This window comes from Rhodnius prolixus, unplaced genomic scaffold (assembly GCF_049639745.1).
Source record: "Rhodnius prolixus isolate KJV_2025 unplaced genomic scaffold, Rpr scaffold_25, whole genome shotgun sequence".
In the NCBI taxonomy this organism is placed as follows: Eukaryota; Metazoa; Arthropoda; class Insecta; order Hemiptera; family Reduviidae; genus Rhodnius; species Rhodnius prolixus.
In genome coordinates, this window is record NW_027411585.1 from 694,755 (window position 1) to 719,679 (window position 24,925).

Consider the following 24,925-nt stretch of genomic DNA (forward strand, 5'->3'; position numbering starts at 1 on the left):
TAGAATGAAGAAGGGGCTTAAGGCAAGGCGATATCTTGTTGGCAGATATTAATTATACTGGAAACTTCCCTTAAATTGACGAGGCAAGCTATTCGTGTAAACGGTGATAGTGAGGGGCTGAAAAAAATAGACGATGTAACATTTATGTTAACATTTGAGTGTTTGACAGGAAATGGATAAAACAAATGATAAAATAATAATCATTATATTAAAAAGTAAGTAGACAGACACTACTTGTCAAGTTTAATAGGAACTTCTAATCATATAGCTAACTATTTATGAACACAAAACCATTCGTCTAATCATTACCTAGCCGCTTGCTGCGTGCCTAAAAATTAACTTCATCATACTTACAATTTCATTGTACATTTTTAAGCATGCTATAGAGCAGGTAAATAAGCCAACCACTCGACCGCTAAGCGATTTTTGGTCGATCAGAGCAACGATTTCATCGCGCACCCATAAAAAAAGATCTACGAAGTTCGTTCTCTACTTACTGATTCCCATACTGAAGATTCCTCATCACTATCTTTGTCCAGATATTCACCAAATTATGATTTCTTGGTAGAAACATGCAGCAGAGGCTTCTCATTATTGATAATGACTGTAAAATAAAATATAAATATATATTTTTCCTGTAGTTACTTCTCAAGTAATCAATTTTATTAATAAGAAATGATAGGGCAGGGATTAGCTACCAGTTAGCGTAGTGGATTCCCACGCGGAGGTTCCGGGTTCGAATCCAGCTGCTGACCCTTAGATTTTCTCTTCCTGAGAGCTTCTTACAGCTCACTGTAAAAATAATAATAATGATGATGATTTAATATCCTTTCCCCCATTTGATTGTTTATTACAAGTTTGTATGAACTAAATATGAAGATTTTCATTAGTAAAACGCGACAAATTCAGAGAAAAAGTCGATCCTAAACATACAGAAGTTGGCCAACCCTGCCGTAGAGAAACGTACTGTGCAAGAACAGCCCTCACTTTTCGATTATAAAGGCGGATAAAAGAATCCACAGCTTGCGCTAAAATTTTTTCGTTCCTCAAAACAAGATGATTTTGTTGAAAATTCAAATCATAGAATTTGATCGATTTCAAAACTTTCTCTTGTTAGGCGAGAAAGGAAGTAATAAGTAATTAAGTTCTGAGTATTACGAGGGAACTCGTAATTAATTGCCATTTCAGTAAGTATGAAGCAATAAAGTTACAATAGGCCTAGTTATTCTATTGCTCTGGCGCTGTTCTATAGGACAGCAACCAGGGTTACTCTTGACGCCTAGTTTGTTGAAGCAGAATACTAGTGAAGGGTATTGTTGACGGACGAGAGCCTTGATCCGCTGTCGGGTTACATAACCCGTCAGCGTCACTTCTATTCCTCTCTCTTAATTATTCCTCACACAATCATTAACAAGCTCGAAACTGTACAAAATCTTTTCATGTTTTTAATTGAAGGTATAAAAAGCGAATTTGAAGTTTGAGCAAAAAAAGAAAGAACAAATTTTGAACCATTTTAAGAAATCTGACAAAAATATGTTTAAGTGAGAGGTCCAATGTAACAAGCTTTAGCTGGTCAGAAACTAAATTCAGTCAAAATACAGTTTAAATCTAATGCAGTATTTCTGAAAATTGTAGAAAGTTTAGAATGCCAGTTCAGGAGGCGATGATGTGGAGAAGAGGTAGTCCAGTTTTAGTTTGGTTCTGTCTAAGGTTCGCGTAGTCGCCGTGGCGAACTCATTTCGGGTTTTCAAGATTCTTCTACATCACGTACACCTCCAAATAAAGTGAACGAAAATGTAATAACATTTTCAGTTAGTTTGGCTATGTGTGTGTAAGAGAGAGGTTCCCACCTTCCTCTTTATTTAGCAGCTTCATCAGGATGTCTCCTTTCTGGCCGAGAGAGGACTCCTCTTCTATCTAGTTCAACCTGATAAGGTTTTGAAAAGAGTCAAAGTTTCTTAAACGGGCTAAACCTAGCAACACATTTAATTTCTCTTCCATTGATACTTTAGGGATCTTTCAACTTTCCTGCTACCCACCCTGAAAGGGAAAACCTTAAGACATCGCTCTTATTCCCTTCGATTCACTAACCCTCATCATCAGACAGACTGTTTTCTGCTTCAACTTTACTTTCCACAAAAACTTTTGCCAACCCCCCATAGAACGCCTCTCCTAGCTTCGTTGAAGTGAAGTCTTGATTGATTCTTTCTTTTTATTTAGTAGGGGGGGCTACCACTCGATCGGCCCTCCGAAGAAAAGAAGGTAATTATACTTGTACGCTGGAACTTGCTTTCAGACCTATTACTTTTTCCACTAAGGCAATGTCGTTTCTGAGCCAGGGCCTTTGAGATTGAAAATTAAATGAATCTTTGTGTATTTGATCGTAGTGAGAAACCTCACTTCCTTCACACCAACTCTAAACTTGACCCTCTCACTTCTTCTAGTTCATCTCCGTGCTAAATGACCCAGTTTCTTTTGCCTAGACTTTGTGCTCTGTGCGGGAGGTTTGTGACCATTCCCCACTTTCTCCTTCAAGAAATACTTTTCTTTCTCTTCACGTTTTTCATTGAGAAAGAGAACGCTTTGATTTTCTCTTTCTTCCATCAGAGAAAATAATGTTAAAAAAAAAATATTGAAGCCGCTAAAAGTCATTTCTCTGATGTGAAACACTCAAATACTCTATTAGAAGTGGAAATTTCATTTGGATTTTCATTGAAAATCCAACATCAAATATATTCTTCAGTAACAATAATTAAGCGGTAAACCGCAGAATTCCCAGAAATAACCCCTTAAAGTCATGCAAAGGTATTTGATGAAGGGCTCAGCTGCTTTTGGGAAAATCGTGGAAAAATTCCAGGAAACTGACAGAATCTGGAAAGTTACTTCGTCCAACATGGAATTTTCCAAGAGAAATGTTTTAAAGTCAGAGAATATGTAGAAATAGTTTTTATTATTGGGAATAACCTATCGACTTGTGGCTGGCCGGCTGAAAATCTTATCTAAAATTTGTATTTCATGAAATTTCGCTTACAGTGTTCAGCATAATAGAATGACTGCTCCTTTAAAACGAGATAGTACTGGTCAAACAAAATGGGACGTATGGTGAAGCTAACCGTAGCAATGGAGAAGGGGAGAAATGAAGCACAAGTGGGTATGCTACTGGCAGAATCTCGTCGCCATAACTTGCTTACACTTTCAAAACTGCTGTTAAGAGCAGCTGTGAGCTTGTCCCTGTCACCAGGAAATCACCTCCATCGATTCTTCTTTCACACAAGCTTTTGTATGGCCATGAAAACTGTAGTAAAGCAAGTGAAATCAGGAATAGTTATGGGTCAGAATCCCCTGCCCTAAACGTTAGATACTGTGTTTAGTTAAATCTGCGCAATTTTTCAAACACGTCTCTCGCGCAGATTCTTCTCATCTCAAACTCTTCTTCTTTGGACACCTCCATTTATCATCACATAAATTGATGTTATTTTGTATGCAAAACAAATACTGATATCTACACGACATTAACTAATTACTTAGTATTATCTGAAATCTTGATGAAAAACTAGCTATTGAAGACAGACAAACAAGCGTAGATTTTCTGGAATGATTGGTCCCCCGCTATGGTTTTGTTCTCTAAACGTTCCATGGCCTGCACGGTGGGATATTTCGCGGAGCAATCGCAGAACCATATTGGCCTAGATTATGCCCAATGACTGACTACGCAGCCACCCTCAACGGCCCCTACTCATGCAACAGGCCTCCACTACACACCCTGCTTAAAAAGAACAATGTTATCTCTTCCTGAACTGAACACAGTCACGAAACAAAGAGTGACGGGTACCAAGTTTCATCATTGTTCTTGAAAATCTGTAATGAACGCTATACTTTCTCTTTCTTCCACTTTCTATTACTCTAATTCTTAATATTGTAATCTTCAATACTATATTCTCAATATTATACTCACAAATTTTCTCATACTTCCAAACATATTTTATTGCTACTAACATTGTACACTTCGTGGAACCATAAATTGCACTTAAATGTCACTTTAAATTAAAGTGACCACACGTCCCGATTTTTGGTGGACTGTCCCGCGTCCCGCCGATTTTTAAAAATGTACCGCTTTTTAGAAAATATCTGCATTTCTTATTTTAAATGTGCTGTAAAAATATATTACCTATTATTTATTAAGTATTATGGTGAATATAAAGAAATAAAAAATACATTAAAAAAAGCACATAAAATGCATGCAGAGTAAACTAAATTAGGCAATGTACCGAGCAGAGTTGGGCAAAACTTCAATCACGACTAACGACTAATCTCATGACTAAATTAGTCACAGACCGATTACGACTAACGACTAAAGGTTAGTCTTAGTCGTGGAATATATCACGACTAAAGATTAATTCAGATTAGTCACCATATGATTGACGACTAATTGAGATTAGTCGTCCTAAAATTGGTGACTAATTCAGATTAGTCGTGACGTCAGCCACGACTAAATAACATTAGTCGTCCAAAAATAGGTGACTAATTTCATTAGTCGCGTCATTGAGCGACGACTAATTTAGTCGTTAATTGGTTTTTTTAGTTGTTTAAGTTAATCATTAGCCTTAGTCGTGAATTATTCATTTATTTATTCTTGTTTACGACTCACAAGACTTATACAGGACCTCCTTACACTCACATTTGCCATGTTGACGACTCTCAAGACTTATGAAGGACCACCTTACACTCACATTTAACCAAGTTAGCGACTCTTAAGACTTATACAGGACCTCCTTACACTCACATTTGACCATGTTGACGACTCTCAAGACTTATGAAGGACCACCTTACACTCATATTTAACCAAGTTAGCGACTCTTAAGACTTATACAGGACCTCCTTACACTCACATTTCACCATGTTACGACTCTCAAGACTTATTTAGAACCACATTATCTCACATTTAACCATGTTTACGACTCACAAGACTTATTTAGGACCACATTATTCTCACATTTAACAATGTTTACGACTCACAAGACTTATTTTGGACCACATTATTCTCATATTTAACCATCTTTACGACTCACAAGACTTATTTAGGACCACCTTACACTCACATTTAACCATGTTTACTACTCACAAGACTTATTTAGGACCACTTTACACTCACATTTAACTATGTTTACGACTCACAAGACTTATTTTGGACCACAGTATTCTCACATTTAACCATGTTTACGACTCACAAGACTTATACTGGTCCTCCTCACAGACAGATTTATCCATTGTTTACGGCCCACATGACATTTAGGACCTCCTGTTTAACTGTTTTTGTGTATCTTTAGACTTGTGTAGAACTGCTTTACATTCACCTTCAACTTATTTTTTACTGCCTCCCATGTATTTGTCAATTTTTTTTTTTTTTGTGTCAATCTATCTACACAGATGTAAGAACAGGACAGTGAGCTATAAGAAACTCCTAGGAAAAGGAAATCCAAGGGCCAGCAGCTGCATTCGTACCCGGGACTTCCGCAAGGGAATCTAATACGCTAATCGCAACGCTATTCCTTCCCCCATGCATGTTTATTGTTTACAAAACCGGATTCGGACATTCATCAATTATTATAGAACGTAATTCAGATTGTTGTAGGTTACAAAGAAATCTAGCATTTCCCAATTATTAATCTGAAGTTGAACTATTTACCAAAATTAGTTTAAAGGGAATAAATAAATGTAAGATTGGAAAACAATTAATGTTTAAGGGTGAAAGTGTCTTATTTCTTTTTTCTTCATCCTTAATGTAAAATAAATGTACACACACAAACAAAAACGTATAACAATACACAAAAACTCACTCACCAATATATCTTGCCAGTGTGTTGCTCTTGTAGTCAAGAGCATGTCTTTGTAAGTGAGAGATCCCCAGTTCGAATCTCGCGTATGCAGTCATTCATAATTCTTAATACGTTTTAATAAAATGTAGTCATACGCGGGATTCGAACTGGGGATCTTCCAATTTACAAAGCCACGTTCATGTCCACCAGGCCAACACCCGCCCATCCTTGGCAAGATATTCTTATCGTAATCATAGGTTGGAGAAGTCTTGCATACGGGGTACATTAACATGTTGTAATGGTTGCTTTTATTTGATGATAAAACAAGTTTATCCTAATTCACCCACAACCATTAGATTACACTACATTTTTTTAAATCTTCAATTATTATTATTTTTGTTCTTTGCATCACAAATAACATTTTTTGCAGTCAGAGAACCTCCCAAAACGTGTATTTCTGATGGAAAATTAATATTGAAAACCGATCATGAATAGATAATTTTGTAACTTTGATCTTAAATAACTCGACAAATATTAAGGATATCGATAAGGAATTAACATCATTTTTCATAATTTTTTATGTAGTTTTCATAATCATTGCCAGTGGTCCTCACGTAACCCCAATAAATTTTTTGGCCGTAACCCAGCAAAAAAGGAAGATACAGCATCGGGGGTGAAAAATTTGAAAACTAGACGAAAAAACATATAGTTTATTTAATGGGTTTTCCGGATTTCCGCTTTCATAAAAAGTTATTAGCGATTGGTGCGTTTTAAATGGATCACCCGGTGTATTTTTATGTAAATATACAAATATATATACATAGTTAGTTTGTGTGTATATGCTTGGAGTATATTAATAGGGCAAATATAAAAAGTAAGCTATGTGCATAATAAGTAAAGCAATGAGTAGACAATAGATAGAGACAAAAAGAAAAGAAGGAAAAGATACATGTGACGCGGCGAAAAATAAGATGAACGTAAATGTAAAGTGGTTCTACATATGTCTCCTGAGTCACCAACATGGTTAAATGTGAGTGTAAGGAGGACCTATATAAGTATTGTGAGTCGTAAACATGGTTAAATGTGAGGATAAGTTGGTCCTATATAAGTCTTGTGAGTTGTCAACATGGTTAAATGTGAGTGTAAAGTGGTCCTAAATAAGTCTTGTGAGTCGTAAACATGGTTAAATGTGAGGATAAGTTGGTCCTATATAAGTCTTGTGAGTCGTAAACATAGTTAAATTTGAGGATAAGTTGGTCCTATATAAGTCTTGTGAGTTGTCAACATGGTTAAATGTGAGTGTAAAGTGGTCCTAAATAAGTCTTGTGAAACCCCAACATGGCTAAATTTGAGTATAAGATGGTGCTATATAAGTCTTGTGAGTTGTCAACATGGTTAAATGTGAGTGTAAAGTGGTCCTAAATAAGTCTTGTGAGTCGTAAACATGGTTAAATGTGAGGATAAGTTGGTCCTATATAAGTCTTGTGAGTCGTAAACATGGTTAAATGTGAGTGCAAAGTGGTCCCATATAGGTCTAGTGAGTTGATGTGGTGGTTTAACTTTAAAGTACTTGCATTCTTAAATTCCACAAATTTCAGATTAGTATATGTATAAGTGCATAGATAATATGCATTCAGCAAGAGTAATCTTGGCGATGACTAAGACTAATGGTTTGTGATTGAAAAAATAGTCACGACTAATTCACGACTAATGTTAATCATGATTATTTTATTTAGTCGCGCTTACGACTAATATTAATCATGATTAAATGTGACCACGATTGAATTAGTCATGACTAATTAGTCGCGACTAAATTTTTAATCACATTTTTAGTCACGACTAAAAATATTAGTCGCGACTAAAAATTTTGCCCAACTCTGGTACCGAGTTAGATTTACTCGGTGGTGTTCGATGATTGTCGTTACGTCTCGGCTTAATTCAGATAAGTGCAGACAGTGCGGTTTGTTGTTTTCAATTTGACGTTCGGTTTGACTCATTATTTGAGTAATAAGATGAGGTGTCATTGGCAAAAAGATATGTTACAGATGAAAAAATTAAATGTTGGTTGTCTGCAAATGTGGAAAGAGAGAAAAAATGGACGGAGTTATTCCTTGATTTTAAACAGAATAATATTCCTTATCAAAATGTTTTGAAAATTGTAGAATTCGCGCTCTCCTTTCCAGGAACAAATGCAGCAACAGAACTTGTTCTTTCTAATATCAATAAAATATGGACAACTGAAAAAACGCAGTTGAACATTAAAACTAAAATCTATACTCCTTAACAAAAACTTACAGTTTAAAATGTTAAGTATAAGGGTTGATTAAACGCCAAAAGGTACACAAATCAGCAAGTACCCAACATTTCATTAATACTTCATTAATATTTAAGTAATTTTACTGCATTAAATTTCATTAATATTTTTTTGAATTTATTAGAGGTCACAGACCCTTATGCTGGCCATTTTCATCTACAAAATATTTGTTCAAATAGAACACTATTTCTTAGATTGACTGTAATATCTAATCAACAAACTATTAATCACAGGTTAAAAAAAAAAACTTTATAAAAAAAAAATGAGGCTAAAAAATTCAAAAACTTTTTTCAAAAATGCTTGCACCAACATTCATCAATGATTTTGTTTATTTTATTTATTTATTTTTATTTTTAAATAAAAATCTTCGGTTTAAGTTCGTAATTCGATTAAAGCAATTGTTACTTTATTTAGTAGTCAAGCGTTTTTAATAATAGGTAATAATTAATCTGGCTTTATAGTAAATAATAGTTTTCTTCAATTCTCAATCTAGGTATTCTTACCACAGTGTTATATATTTGGAATATAAGATATGCATATTTTATGACATCTAATTATACCAGTATTTTACCTACTATAAGTAAAATTAGAGGGACTACATTTTAAATTACAATTGAGAAATGAATAATTATTGTTGAATAATTTACTGGATATTACCTATGCGTTATTTGTACTCACAAATACTTCGGTAAGAAGAATTCTAGACTGAAATATTGTTTTAAATCCGTGATTCAAATTTAAACAGTAGCCGACTCTAACTTTGTCTTTTTCTATTTTAACATGCATGTATATGTGACTACTCAGAATAAAGGGCCTAATAAAGATAAATCAGAAGAATAATTTGGAATAAAGCTATAATAAAGTACCTATTTAATTACGAAGATATAATATACATTTTATCATAATTATAACAAAAAATAAAATATTATGAATGAACTAAGGGAAGGGATTAGCTATGCGGTTAGCGTATTGGATTCCCACGTGGAGGTTCCGGGTTCGAATCCAGCTGCTGACCCTTAGATTTTCTCTTCCTAAGAGCTTCTTACAGCTCACTGTTCGGTGATGGACAGTGTTGTCTGTAACGAGAGAACACTGTCCGGAGGCCGGCAGTCCACTGAAAAAAACTCCGGGCGCCAATAACCTCAGATGTTGACGCGATTTAAATCAATAAAAAAAAAAAATATGAATGAACTGGCCAGCATAAGGGTCTGTGACCTCTAATAAATTCAAAAAAATATTAATGAAATTTAATGCAGTAAAATTACTTAAATATTAATGAAGTATTAATGAAATGTTGGGTACTTGCTGATTTGTGTACCTTTTGGCGTTTAATCAACCCTTATACTTAACATTTTAAACTGTAAGTTTTTGTTAAGGAGATTTTTGTACTTTTTGGATAGATTTTCCTTTTTATCTGTTTTGCAAAGTTACATATCTGCTTTACAGATTTTATTAAAATTTGGAATAATAAATTCTACCATTATAACCAAAAAAGGTGTTAAATCCGAACCGTAACTACCACTGGAGCGATCTTTTTAAAGAATGATTATAGTTGCGGTCCCCCAAACCATCCTCAAAAACAATTTTTTAGAGAAAGCGTTTTGAATAAAATAGGAAGGTATTTGTACGTAAATAGCAAAATTAAAAAGCGATTTCAGTACTTCCTTTTAAGAGGAGTAAGAAAAATAAACTGCGATTACAGTACTTCTCCCTAAAAGGCAAATATTTTGAATCGAATTCATTGATGTAAATAGGTTCACTCATTGATAATTTTAACGATTGCAGTACTTCCTCTTAGTAGGTGTAAGAGCATGGTGGCACTTCACAGCCACGTAGAGGAGCTTTAACCACTTCTTCGTGGTAAATTTTATCCAAATCGAACTAAGCGTAATAGAAATATTGGTAATAATAGTTTTAGAAAAGGCCTTACTTGGGTGGGGCAAACTCCCCTCCTTATGAGTCCTAGCGACGAGACTTTTAAAGTGCAAATCTGTACAAAATTTCGATTCGAATGACACTTCATTCATGAAAATCGGTTCACGTTTCGATAATTTGAAACGATTACCATACTTCCCCCTAATAAGAGTAAGAGCAGAACGTCGTTTAAATGTTACGTAGGAGTGCCCTAAACCTTTCATCCTGCCAAATTTTATTAAAATCGGGTTAACATTTTCAGAGTTATTAGTAATAATAATTTTATATGGGGCTAACTCCTCACCCATTTGATGTACAGCGTCGAGACCCCCAAAAGGCACATCTACATAAATTTCCGAAACGAATGACACCTCATTCATGAAAATCGGTTCACGCGTTTAGGCGCTACGTTGTTTACAAAAAAGGTAACAACAAGAAGAACAACAACAACAACAACAACAACAAGAACAAGACCAATTTTTGAAAATGCCGTTTTTGCTCATTTTCAGTAACTTTTTTCTCGTAATATATTAAATCTGGGTTTTGACAAAAAAATTACAGTTATAAAGGAGGACTTGCCCTATAATTTAAAGAAAATTTGGGAATTTTATCTTTTATAGAAAAAGAGAAAAAAATTGTCAAAGTTGGGAGTTTTTCAACGTGACGCTTTTTCGTGCAGTTTTTGATGATCAACCCTTATACAACTGTCCTACCGGACAGTTTTAATTAATTGTAAAATATAATTTGACCAATTCATGTGAAATATTTCACATTTTAATAAATGATAACGAATCTATTGCAAAGTATTCACTCGGATCAAAAATATGAACGTCTAAATAGTACATGCTGGAATAATGTATTGGGGGGGGGGGAATTTATAGGCATTTGTTGAGTAGCAGATTTTCTTTCAACACATGTTTGTTGATTTTAATTCTATTTGGATTTTTTCTATTTTAAGTTGGACATTTATTTAATGTACTCTGATCTAATATTTGAGAAGTGTACATATTCGCAACATGGTTTACACAGGTGATTAAAATTTAGTATAATGCAGATTATTTACATCTATGCAAATATTAACTGGTTATTGCATTTTACTGCGTTCTAAGTCAGAATATTCAACATTGATGAGGATTTCGTTTTTTTTTTTGTGCTCATATAATAATTTAGAACTTGGTTCGAAACCTAGGAACTCGAATTTCAATTTTATTAACAAAATAATATTAAATAAATTCACGAAATACGTAAACCATTTGTTATTTAAGTAAAGAACGCTGGTAACATCTTAACAGCTGAGAGTATAACCGCAATAATACCTGCGTAATCTTACTTTGGGCCAATTTTTATTTGGATGTCTGCCAAGTTCAGAAGGCACATTTTGAGGTTTAAAAATTGATCTGTCTGGGCATCAAGTGCCCATCAAAGCCCAAAACACAAAATTCACAGAGACCACATTTGACATCCAGGATTAGTCGCTTTTAAACTTTAGAAACAGCTGTAACATCAGTGTTTGTTTGGGATTTACTTTTAGCTACGGTTCTTTCACCTTTGCATTAAAATGACTCTATTACAGAGGAGCCTATCTCCATGAGTCCATACCTCCTGAACTACCTCATAAAAATCAATTTTCCAAGATAGTCTTGTAATCGATTTATCGATTTATGTAAAAGTTATCGATTTATGAGTTCTGCGTAGATTTGAGAACATTGTTTATCGAAAACAAAAGTTTAAAAGCGACTAATCCTGGATGTCAAATGTGGTCACTGTGAATTTTGTGTTTTGAGCTCTGATGGGCACTTGATGCCCAGACAGATCAATTTTTAAACCTCAAAATGTGCCTTCTGAACTTGTCAGACATCCAAATAAAAATTGGCCCAAAGTAAGATCACGCAGGTATTATTGCGGTTATACTCTCACAAGATTATGAAAAGAATAAAATTGGTAAAAAAAATAGCGCCTTGAAAAAAGACAATAGGGCGCCAGATGTTGACTTTCAAATAGGCCGCTGGAGGGATCATTAAAAAATTATCTTGCTTGTTTGAACACATACCATAGCAAGTCATATCTGCGCACTCAAATTGTGGCGATAGTTGCTACGATGTACCCACTGACGCTGGCTATACTGATTCCGCTTGTAGCTGCTGGAACCGAATTAGGCACCTATCCAGGTAATTTGATGTTTTTTCCATAAGACAACGGACGGTATTTATTATTTATTACCGATTCTACTTGATCCGAGATCCGGATATTAAAACTTTTGCCAGTGACAGTAATCATGCTCAACTTCAGGAACTATCTTAGATCACCATTATTTGTTTTAAAATTAAAAATTGCTGGCCAAAAAAGCCATCAAAAATCTCAGTAATTAGTACAGTAGTAACCTTTAATTGTGATAAATTTGGTAAGAGAGATAATTATTTTTTCTCTCTATTTGATTAAATGTCAACTGTTTCGCCTACATTTTTTGGACCTCCTTTACATTTATAAGACTCCTCAATTTCAAATTTATTTCAAAATCATTGCTTCTTGGAAGCGGTAAAGTTTAGTTTTCTATTTTTTACATTTTCAGACAGTTTCTTAACGAAAACTCTTAACATTTTCCTCTATCCAACCTGCGACTCTTCGCCTGAAGAAGTTATTGCTTCTATCTTGTTTATTGGTTTCCTCACAGATTTTGAATCAATTTATGTTTTTCGAATTGTTCTTGAATGGATTGACTTTTTCCCTCTTTCAAAGAACTGAGTGCTTGATACAAATTCAAAATTAGCCATTGAAATAGATCCATTTTCTTGAGTTACTCAACTGACAATTTGTACAGTTTAAACGTTGGAATAATTGGCTACTTGCAACCAATGAATGTTCGAATGGTTGACTATTCTTACTTACAGGTAGGAATAATTAGCAATATGAACCTAAATATACACGACTAATTGATTATTTACACCTAACATAAGTAAAAATAATTAGTTATTTCCACCTAATTTAGGATGCGAAATTTTACTATATCTGCAGCAGTTACGAATAATTGTCTACTAGTGTCTTCTCTAAGTAAGAAGCATTGGCTAAATCACTTAAAGTACAATGTAATAATTGTAGAAGAGATATAATCGTTTAGATTTTGAAGGTATTTGAAAACCTCCAAAATTTAACCTTCTATATCTCCATTACTATTGTCATTAAAACATTGCGGTTTATATCAGTTATACAGCTGTCTTTTTTCTACAATTTGGTAAAGAATTCATTGAATTCTGATAAATTGAAGAAGAGATATAATCGTTTAAAGTTTGAAGGTATTTGAAAATCTCCAAAATTTAACCTTCCATATCTCCATTACTATTGTCATTAAAACATTGCGGTTTATATCAGTTATACAACTGTCTTTTCTTTACAATTTGGTAAAGAATTCATTGAATTCTGATTAATAGAAGAAGAGATATAATCGTTTAAAGTTTGAAGGTATTTGAAAACCTCCAAAATTTAACCTTCTATATCTGAATTACTATTGTCATTAAAACATTGCAGTTTATATCAGTTATACAGCTGTCTTTTTTCTACAATTTGGTAAAGAATTCATTGAATTCTGATAAATTGAAGAAGAGATATAATCGTTTAAAGTTTGAAGGTATTTGAAAATCTCCAAAATTTAACCTTCCATATCTCCATTACTATTGTCATTAAAACATTGCGGTTTATATCAGTTATACAGCTATCTTTTTTCTACAATTTGGTAAAGAATTCATTGAATTCTGATAAATAGAAGAAGAGATATAATCGTTTAAAGTTTGAAGGTATTTGAAAAGCTCTAAAATTTAACCTTCTATATCTCAATTACTATTGTCATTAAAACATTGCGGTTTATATCAGTTATACAACTGTCTTTTCTTTACAATTTGGTAAAGAATTCATTGAATTCTGATTAATAGAAGAAGAGATATAATCGTTTAAAGTTTGAAGGTATTTGAAAACCTCCAAAATTTAACCTTCTATATCTGAATTACTATTGTCATTAAAACATTGCAGTTTATATCAGTTATACAGCTGTCTTTTTTCTACAATTTGGTAAAGAATTCATTGAATTCTGATAAATTGAAGAAGAGATATAATCGTTTAAAGTTTGAAGGTATTTGAAAAGCTCTAAAATTTAACCTTCTATATCTCAATTACTATTGTCATTAAAACATTGCGGTTTATATCAGTTATACAACTGTCTTTTCTTTACAATTTGGTAAAGAATTCATTGAATTCTGATTAATAGAAGAAGAGATATAATCGTTTAAAGTTTGAAGGTATTTGAAAACCTCCAAAATTTAACCTTCTATATCTGAATTACTATTGTCATTAAAACATTGCAGTTTATATCAGTTATACAGCTGTCTTTTTTCTACAATTTGGTAAAGAATTCATTGAATTCTGATAAATTGAAGAAGAGATATAATCGTTTAAAGTTTGAAGGTATTTGAAAATCTCCAAAATTTAACCTTCCATATCTCCATTACTATTGTCATTAAAACATTGCGGTTTATATCAGTTATACAGCTATCTTTTCTCTACAATTTGGTAGAGAATTCATTGAATTCTAATAAATAGAAGAAGAGATATAATCGTCTAAAGTTTGAAGGTATTTGAAAATTTCTAAAATTTAACCTTCTATATCTCAATTACTATTGTCATTAAAACATTGCGGTTTATATCAGTTATACAGCTGCCTTTTCTCTACAGTTTGGTAAAGAATTCATTGAATTCTGACAAATAGAAGAAGAGATATAATCGTTTAAAGTTTGAAGGTATTTGAAAATCTCCAAAATTTAACCTTCCATATCTCCATTACTATTGTCATTAATACATTGCGGTTTGTATCAGTTATACAGCTATCTTTTCTCTACAAATTGGTAGAGAATTCATTGAATTCTGATAAATAGAAGAAGAGATATAATCGTTTAAAGTTTGAAGGTATTTGAAAAGCTCTAAAATTTAACCTTCTATAACTGAATCACTATTGTCTATAAAACATTGCGGTTTATATCAGTTATACAGCTATCGTTTCTCTACAATTTGGTAAAGAATTCATTGAATTCTGATAAATAGAAGAAGAGATATAATCGTTTAAAGTTTGAAGGTATTTGAAACCCACTAAATTTTAAACTTCTATATCTCAATTACTATTGTCATTAAAACATTGCGGTTTATATCAGTTATACAGCTGTCTTTTCTCTAAAATTTGGTAAAGAATTCATTGAATTCTGATAGATAGAAGGAGAGATATAATCGTTTAAAGTTTAAAGGTATTTGAAAACCTCTAAAATTTAACTTTCTATATCTCAATTACTATTGTCATTAAAACATTGCGGTTTATATCAGTTATACAGCTGTCTTTTCTCTACAATTTGGTAAAGAATTCATTGAATTCTGATAAATAGAAGAAGAGATATAATCATTTAAAGTTTGAAGGTATTTGAAACCCACTAAATTTTAAACTTCTATATCTCAATTACTATTGTCATTAAACCATTGCAGTTTATATCAGTTATACAGCTGTCTTTTCTCTACAATTTGGTAAAGAATTCATTGAATTCTGATAAATAGAAGAAGAGATATAATCGTTTAAAGTTTGAAGGTATTTGAAAATCTCCAAAATTTAACCTTCCATATCTCCATTACTATTGTCATTAATACATTGCGGTTTATATCAGTTATACAGCTATCTGTTCTCTACAATTTGGTAAAGAATTCATTGAATTCTGATAAATAGAAGAAGAGATATTATCGTTTAAAGTTTGAAGGTATTTGAAAAGCTCTAAAATTTAACCTTCTATAACTCAATTACTATTGTCTATAAAACATTGCGGTTTATATCAGTTATACAGCTATCGTTTCTCTATAATTTGGTAAAGAATTCATTGAATTCTGATAAATAGAAGAAGAGATATAATCGTTTAAAGTTTGAAGGTATTTGAAACCCACTAAATATTAAACTTCTATATCTCAATTACTATTGTCATTAAAACATTGCGGTTTATATCAGTTATACAGCTGTCTTTTCTCTACAATTTGGTAAAGAATTCATTGAATTCTGATAAATAGAAGAAGAGATATAATCGTTTAAAGTTTGAAGGTATTTGAAAAGCTCTAAAATTTAACCTTCTATAACTCAATCACTATTGTCTATAAAACATTGCGGTTTATATCAGTTATACAGCTATCGTTTCTCTACAATTTGGTAAAGAATTCATTGAATTCTGATTAATAGAAGAAGAGATATAATCGTTTAAATTTTGAAGGTATTTGAAAACCTCTAAATTTAACCTTCTATATCTCAATTACTATTGTCATTAAAACATTGCGGTTTATATCAGTTATACAGCTGTCTTTTCTCTACAATTTGGTAAAGAATTCATTGAATTCTGATAAATAGAAGAAGAGATATAATCGTTTAAAGTTTGAAGGTATTTGAAAACCTCTAAAATTTAACCTTCTATATCTCAATTACTATTGTCATTAAAACATTGCGGTTTATATCAGTTATACAGCTGTCTTTTCTCTACAATTTGGTAAAGAATTCATTGAATTCTGATAAATAGAAGAAGAGATATAATCGTTTAAAGTTTGAAGGTATTTGAAAAGCTCTAAAATTTAACCTTCTATAACTCAATCACTATTGTCTATAAAACATTGCGGTTTATATCAGTTATACAGCTATCGTTTCTCTACAATTTGGTAAAGAATTCATTGAATTCTGATTAATAGAAGAAGAGATATAATCGTTTAAATTTTGAAGGTATTTGAAAACCTCTAAAATTTAACCTTCTATATCTCAATTACTATTGTCATTAAAACATTGCGGTTTATATCAGTTATACAGCTGTCTTTTCTCTACAATTTGGTAAAGAATTCATTGAATTCTGATAAATAGAAGAAGAGATATAATCGTTTAAAGTTTGAAGGTATTTGAAAACCTCTAAAATTTAACCTTCTATATCTCAATTACTATTGTCATTAAAACATAGCGGTTTATATCAGTTATACAGCTATCGTTTCTCTACAATTTGGTAAAGAATTCATTGAATTCTGATAAATAGAAGAAGAGATATAATCGTTTAGATTTTGAAGGTATTTGAAAACCTCCAAAATTTAACCTTCTATATCTCCATTACTATTGTCATTACAACATTGCGGTTTATATCAGTTATACAACTGTCTTTTCTTTACAATTTGGTAAAGAATTCATTGAATTCTGATTAATAGAAGAAGAGATATAATCGTTTAAAGTTTGAAGGTATTTGAAAACCTCCAAAATTTAACCTTCTATATCTGAATTACTATTGTCATTAAAACATTGCGGTTTATATCAGTTATACAGCTATCTTTTCTCTACAATTTGGTAAAGAATTCATTGAATTCCGATAAATAGAAGAAGAGATATAATCGTTTAAAGTTTGAAGGTATTTGAAAACCACCAAAATTTAACATTCTATATCTCAATTACTATTGTCATTAAAACATTGCGGTTTATATCAGTTATACAGCTGTCTTTTCTCTACAATTTGGTAAAAAATTCATTGAATTCTGACAAATAGAAGAAGAGATATAATCGTTTAAAGTTTGAAGGTATTTGAAAAGCTCTAAAATTTAACCTTCTATAACTCAATCACTATTGTCTATAAAACATTGCGGTTTATATCAGTTATACAGCTATCGTTTCTCTACAATTTGGTAAAGAATTCATTGAATTCTGATTAATAGAAGAAGAGATATAATCGTTTAAAGTTTGAAGGTATTTGAAACCCACTAAATTTTAAACTTCTATATCTCAATTACTATTGTCATTAAAACATTCCGGTTTATATCAGTTATACAGCTATCGTTTCTCTACAATTTCGTAAAGAATTCATTGAATTCTGATAAATAGAAGAAGAGATATAATCGTTTAAAGTTTGAAAGTATTTGAAACCCACTAAATTTTAAACTTCTATATCTCAATTACTATTGTCATTAAAACATTGCGGTTTATATCAGTTATACCACTGTCTTTTCTCTACAATTTGGTAAAGAATTCATTGATTTCTGATTAATAGAAGAAAAGATATAATCGTTTAAAGTTTGAAGGTATTTGAAAACCTCTAAAATTTAACCTTCTATATCACAATTACTATTGTCATTAAAACATTGCGGTGTATATCAGTTATACAGCTGTCTTTTCTCTACAATTTGGTAAAGAATTCATTGAATTCTGATAAATAGAAGAAGAGATATAATCGTTTAAAGTTTGAAGGTATTTGAAAACCTCTAAAATTTAACCTTCTATATCTCAATTACTATTGTCATTAAAACATAGCGGTTTATATCAGTTATACAGCTATCGTTTCTCTACAATTTGGTAAAGAATTCATTGAATTCTGATAAATAGAAGAAGAGATATAATCGTTTAGATTTTGAAGGTATTTGAAAACCTCCAAAATTTAACCTTCTATATCTCCATTACTATTGTCATTACAACATTGCGGTTTCTATCAGTTATACAACTGGCTTTTCTTTACAATTTGGTAAAGAATTCATTGAATTCTGATTAATAGAAGAAGAGATATAATCGTTTAAAGTTTGAAGGTATTTGAAAACCTCCAAAATTTAACCTTCTATATCTGAATTACTATTGTCATTAAAACATTGCGGTTTATATCAGTTATACAGCTATCTTTTCTCTACAATTTGGTAAAGAATTCATTGAATTCCGATAAATAGAAGAAGAGATATAATCGTTTAAAGTTTGAAGGTATTTGAAAACCACCAAAATTTAACATTCTATATCTCAATTACTATTGTCATTAAAACATTGCGGTTTATATCAGTTATACAGCTGTCTTTTCTCTACAATTTGGTAAAAAATTCATTGAATTCTGACAAATAGAAGAAGAGATATAATCGTTTAAAGTTTGAAGGTATTTGAAAAGCTCTAAAATTTAACCTTCTATAACTCAATCACTATTGTCTATAAAACATTGCGGTTTTTATCAGTTATACAGCTATCGTTTCTCTACAATTTGGTAAAGAATTCATTGAATTCTGATTAATAGAAGAAGAGATATAATCGTTTAAAGTTTGAAGGTATTTGAAACCCACTAAATTTTAAACTTCTATATCTCAATTACTATTGTCATTAAAACATTCCGGTTTATATCAGTTATACAGCTATCGTTTCTCTACAATTTCGTAAAGAATTCATTGAATTCTGATTAATAGAAGAAGAGATATAATCGTTTAAAGTTTGAAAGTATTTGAAACCCACTAAATTTTAAACTTCTATATCTCAATTACTATTGTCATTAAAACATTGCGGTTTATATCAGTTATACCACTGTCCTTTCTCTACAATTTGGTAAAGAATTCATTGATTTCTGATTAATAGAAGAAAAGATATTATCGTTTAAAGTTTGAAGGTATTTGAAAACCTCTAAAATTTAACCTTCTATATCACAATTACTATTGTCATTAAAACATTGCGGTGTATATCAGTTACACAGCTGTCTATTTTCTACAATTTGGCAAAGAATTCATTGAATTCTGACAAATAGAAAAAGAGATATAATCGTTTAAAGTTTGAAGGTATTTGAAAACCTCTAAAATTTAACTTTCTATATCTCAATTACTATTGTCATTAAAACATTGCGGTTTATATCAGTTATACAGCTGTCATTTCTCTACAATTTGGTAAAGAATTCATTGAATTCTGACAAATAGATGAAGAGATATAATCGTTTAAAGTTTGAAGGTATTTGAAAAGCTCTAAAATTTAACCTTCTATAACTCAATCACTATTGTCTATAAAACATTGCGGTTTATATCAGTTATACAGCTATCGTTTCTCTACAATTTGGTAAAGAATTCATTGAATTCTGATAAATAGAAGAAGAGATATAATCGTTTAAAGTTTGAAGGTATTTGAAAACCTCAAAAATTTAACCTTCTATATCTCAATTACTATTGTCATTAAAACATTGCGGTTTATATCAGTTATACAGCTGTCTTTTCTCTACAATTTGGTAAAGAATTCATCGAATTCTGACAAATAGTAGAAGAGATATAATCGTTTAGATTTTGAAGGTATTTGAAAACCTCCAAAATTTAACCTTCTATATCTCCATTACTATTGTCATTAAAACATTGCGGATTATATCAGTTATACAACTGTCTTTTCTCTACAATTTGGTAAAGAATTCATTGAATTCTGATAAATAGAAGAAGAGATATAATTGTTTAAATTTTGAAGGTATTTGAAAAGCTCTAAAATTTAACCTTCTATAACTCAATCACTATTGTCTATAAAACATTGCGGTTTATATCAGTTATACAGCTATCGTTTCTCTACAATTTGGTAAAGAATTCATTGAATTCTGATTAATAGAAGAAGAGATATAATCGTTTAAATTTTGAAGGTATTTGAAAACCTCTAAAATTTAACCTTCTATATCTCAATTACTATTGTCATTAAAACATTGCGGTTTATATCAGTTATACAGCTGTCTTTTCTCTACAATTTGGTAAAGAATTCATTGAATTCTGATAAATAGAAGAAGAGATATAATCGTTTAAAGTTTGAAGGTATTTGAAAAGCTCTAAAATTTAACCTTCTATAACTCAATCACTATTGTCTATAAAACATTGCGGTTTATATCAGTTATACAGCTATCGTTTCTCTACAATTTGGTAAAGAATTCATTGAATTCTGATTAATAGAAGAAGAGATATAATCGTTTAAATTTTGAAGGTATTTGAAAACCTCTAAAATTTAACCTTCTATATCTCAATTACTATTGTCATTAAAACATTGCGGTTTATATCAGTTATACAGCTGTCTTTTCTCTACAATTTGGTAAAGAATTCATTGAATTCTGATAAATAGAAGAAGAGATATAATCGTTTAAAGTTTGAAGGTATTTGAAAACCTCTAAAATTTAACCTTCTATATCTCAATTACTATTGTCATTAAAACATAGCGGTTTATATCAGTTATACAGCTATCGTTTCTCTACAATTTGGTAAAGAATTCATTGAATTCTGATAAATAGAAGAAGAGATATAATCGTTTAGATTTTGAAGGTATTTGAAAACCTCCAAAATTTAACCTTCTATATCTCCATTACTATTGTCATTACAACATTGCGGTTTATATCAGTTATACAGCTGTCTTTTCTCTACAATTTGGTAAAAAATTCATTGAATTCTGACAAATAGAAGAAGAGATATAATCGTTTAAAGTTTGAAGGTATTTGAAAAGCTCTAAAATTTAACCTTCTATAACTCAATCACTATTGTCTATAAAACATTGCGGTTTATATCAGTTATACAGCTATCGTTTCTCTACAATTTGGTAAAGAATTCATTGAATTCTGATTAATAGAAGAAGAGATATAATCGTTTAAAGTTTGAAGGTATTTGAAACCCACTAAATTTTAAACTTCTATATCTCAATTACTATTGTCATTAAAACATTCCGGTTTATATCAGTTATACAGCTATCGTTTCTCTACAATTTCGTAAAGAATTCATTGAATTCTGATTAATAGAAGAAGAGATATAATCGTTTAAAGTTTGAAAGTATTTGAAACCCACTAAATTTTAAACTTCTATATCTCAATTACTATTGTCATTAAAACATTGCGGTTTATATCAGTTATACCACTGTCTTTTCTCTACAATTTGGTAAAGAATTCATTGATTTCTGATTAATAGAAGAAAAGATATAATCGTTTAAAGTTTGAAGGTATTTGAAAACCTCTAAAATTTAACCTTCTATATCACAATTACTATTGTCATTAAAACATTGCGGTGTATATCAGTTATACAGCTGTCTTTTCTCTACAATTTGGTAAAGAATTCATTGAATTCTGATAAATAGAAGAAGAGATATAATCGTTTAAAGTTTGAAGGTATTTGAAAACCTCTAAAATTTAACCTTCTATATCTCAATTACTATTGTCATTAAAACATAGCGGTTTATATCAGTTATACAGCTATCGTTTCTCTACAATTTGGTAAAGAATTCATTGAATTCTGATAAATAGAAGAAGAGATATAATCGTTTAGATTTTGAAGGTATTTGAAAACCTCCAAAATTTAACCTTCTATATCTCCATTACTATTGTCATTACAACATTGCGGTTTCTATCAGTTATACAACTGGCTTTTCTTTACAATTTGGTAAAGAATTCATTGAATTCTGATTAATAGAAGAAGAGATATAATCGTTTAAAGTTTGAAGGTATTTGAAAACCTCCAAAATTTAACCTTCTATATCTGAATTACTATTGTCATTAAAACATTGCGGTTTATATCAGTTATACAGCTATCTTTTCTCTACAATTTGGTAAAGAATTCATTGAATTCCGATAAATAGAAGAAGAGATATAATCGTTTAAAGTTTGAAGGTATTTGAAAACCACCAAAATTTAACATTCTATATCTCAATTACTATTGTCATTAAAACATTGCGGTTTATATCAGTTATACAGCTGTCTTTTCTCTACAATTTGGTAAAAAATTCATTGAATTCTGACAAATAGAAGAAGAGATATAATCGTTTAAAGTTTGAAGGTATTTGAAAAGCTCTAAAATTTAACCTTCTATAACTCAATCACTATTGTCTATAAAACATTGCGGTTTTTATCAGTTATACAGCTATCGTTTCTCTACAATTTGGTAAAGAATTCATTGAATTCTGATTAATAGAAGAAGAGATATAATCGTTTAAAGTTTGAAGGTATTTGAAACCCACTAAATTTTAAACTTCTATATCTCAATTACTATTGTCATTAAAACATTCCGGTTTATATCAGTTATACAGCTATCGTTTCTCTACAATTTCGTAAAGAATTCATTGAATTCTGATTAATAGAAGAAGAGATATAATCGTTTAAAGTTTGAAAGTATTTGAAACCCACTAAATTTTAAACTTCTATATCTCAATTACTATTGTCATTAAAACATTGCGGTTTATATCAGTTATACCACTGTCCTTTCTCTACAATTTGGTAAAGAATTCATTGATTTCTGATTAATAGAAGAAAAGATATTATCGTTTAAAGTTTGAAGGTATTTGAAAACCTCTAAAATTTAACCTTCTATATCACAATTACTATTGTCATTAAAACATTGCGGTGTATATCAGTTACACAGCTGTCTATTTTCTACAATTTGGCAAAGAATTCATTGAATTCTGACAAATAGAAGAAGAGATATAATCGTTTAAAGTTTGAAGGTATTTGAAAACCTCTAAAATTTAACTTTCTATATCTCAATTACTATTGTCATTAAAACATTGCGGTTTATATCAGTTATACAGCTGTCATTTCTCTACAATTTGGTAAAGAATTCATTGAATTCTGACAAATAGATGAAGAGATATAATCGTTTAAAGTTTGAAGGTATTTGAAAAGCTCTAAAATTTAACCTTCTATAACTCAATCACTATTGTCTATAAAACATTGCGGTTTATATCAGTTATACAGCTATCGTTTCTCTACAATTTGGTAAAGAATTCATTGAATTCTGATAAATAGAAGAAGAGATATAATCGTTTAAAGTTTGAAGGTATTTGAAAACCTCAAAAATTTAACCTTCTATATCTCAATTACTATTGTCATTAAAACATTGCGGTTTATATCAGTTATACAGCTGTCTTTTCTCTACAATTTGGTAAAGAATTCATCGAATTCTGACAAATAGTAGAAGAGATATAATCGTTTAGATTTTGAAGGTATTTGAAAACCTCCAAAATTTAACCTTCTATATCTCCATTACTATTGTCATTAAAACATTGCGGATTATATCAGTTATACAACTGTCTTTTCTCTACAATTTGGTAAAGAATTCATTGAATTCTGATAAATAGAAGAAGAGATATAATTGTTTAAAGTTTGAAGGTATTTGAAAAGCTCTAAAATTTAACCTTCTATAACTCAATCACTATTGTCTATAAAACATTGCGGTTTATATCAGTTATACAGCTATCGTTTCTCTACAATTTGGTAAAGAATTCATTGAATTCTGATTAATAGAAGAAGAGATATAATCGTTTAAATTTTGAAGGTATTTGAAAACCTCTAAAATTTAACCTTCTATATCTCAATTACTATTGTCATTAAAACATTGCGGTTTATATCAGTTATACAGCTGTCTTTTCTCTACAATTTGGTAAAGAATTCATTGAATTCTGATAAATAGAAGAAGAGATATAATCGTTTAGATTTTGAAGGTATTTGAAAACCTCCAAAATTTAACCTTCTATATCTCCATTACTATTGTCATTACAACATTGCGGTTTATATCAGTTATACAACTGTCTTTTCTTTACAATTTGGTAAAGAATTCATTGAATTCTGATTAATAGAAGAAGAGATATAATCGTTTAAAGTTTGAAGGTATTTGAAAACCTCCAAAATTTAACCTTCTATATCTGAATTACTATTGTCATTAAAACATTGCGGTTTATATCAGTTATACAGCAATCTTTTCTCTACAATTTGGTAAAGAATTCATTGAATTCCGATAAATAGAAGAAGAGATATAATCGTTTAAAATTTGAAGGTATTTGAAAACCACCAAAATTTAACATTCTATATCTCAATTACTATTGTCATTAAAACATTGCGGTTTATATCAGTTATACAGCTGTCTTTTCTCTACAATTTGGTAAAAAATTCATTGAATTCTGACAAATAGAAGAAGAGATATAATCGTTTAAAGTTTGAAGGTATTTGAAAAGCTCTAAAATTTAACCTTCTATAACTCAATCACTATTGTCTATAAAACATTGCGGTTTATATCAGTTATACAGCTATCGTTTCTCTACAATTTGGTAAAGAATTCATTGAATTCTGATTAATAGAAG

General features: G+C 30.7%; 1 long non-coding RNA gene across 1 annotated transcript; it reads right to left on the reverse strand.

The window, feature by feature from the left end:
- LOC141448381 (uncharacterized) lies at positions 1-849 on the reverse strand. The gene is made up of 3 exons (XR_012454987.1): positions 699-849; positions 498-604; positions 1-117 (listed from the first exon to the last, which is right to left on the reverse strand). It is a non-coding gene; the product is annotated as an uncharacterized lncRNA (long non-coding RNA).
- Positions 850-24,925: the final 24,076 nt, after the last annotated feature.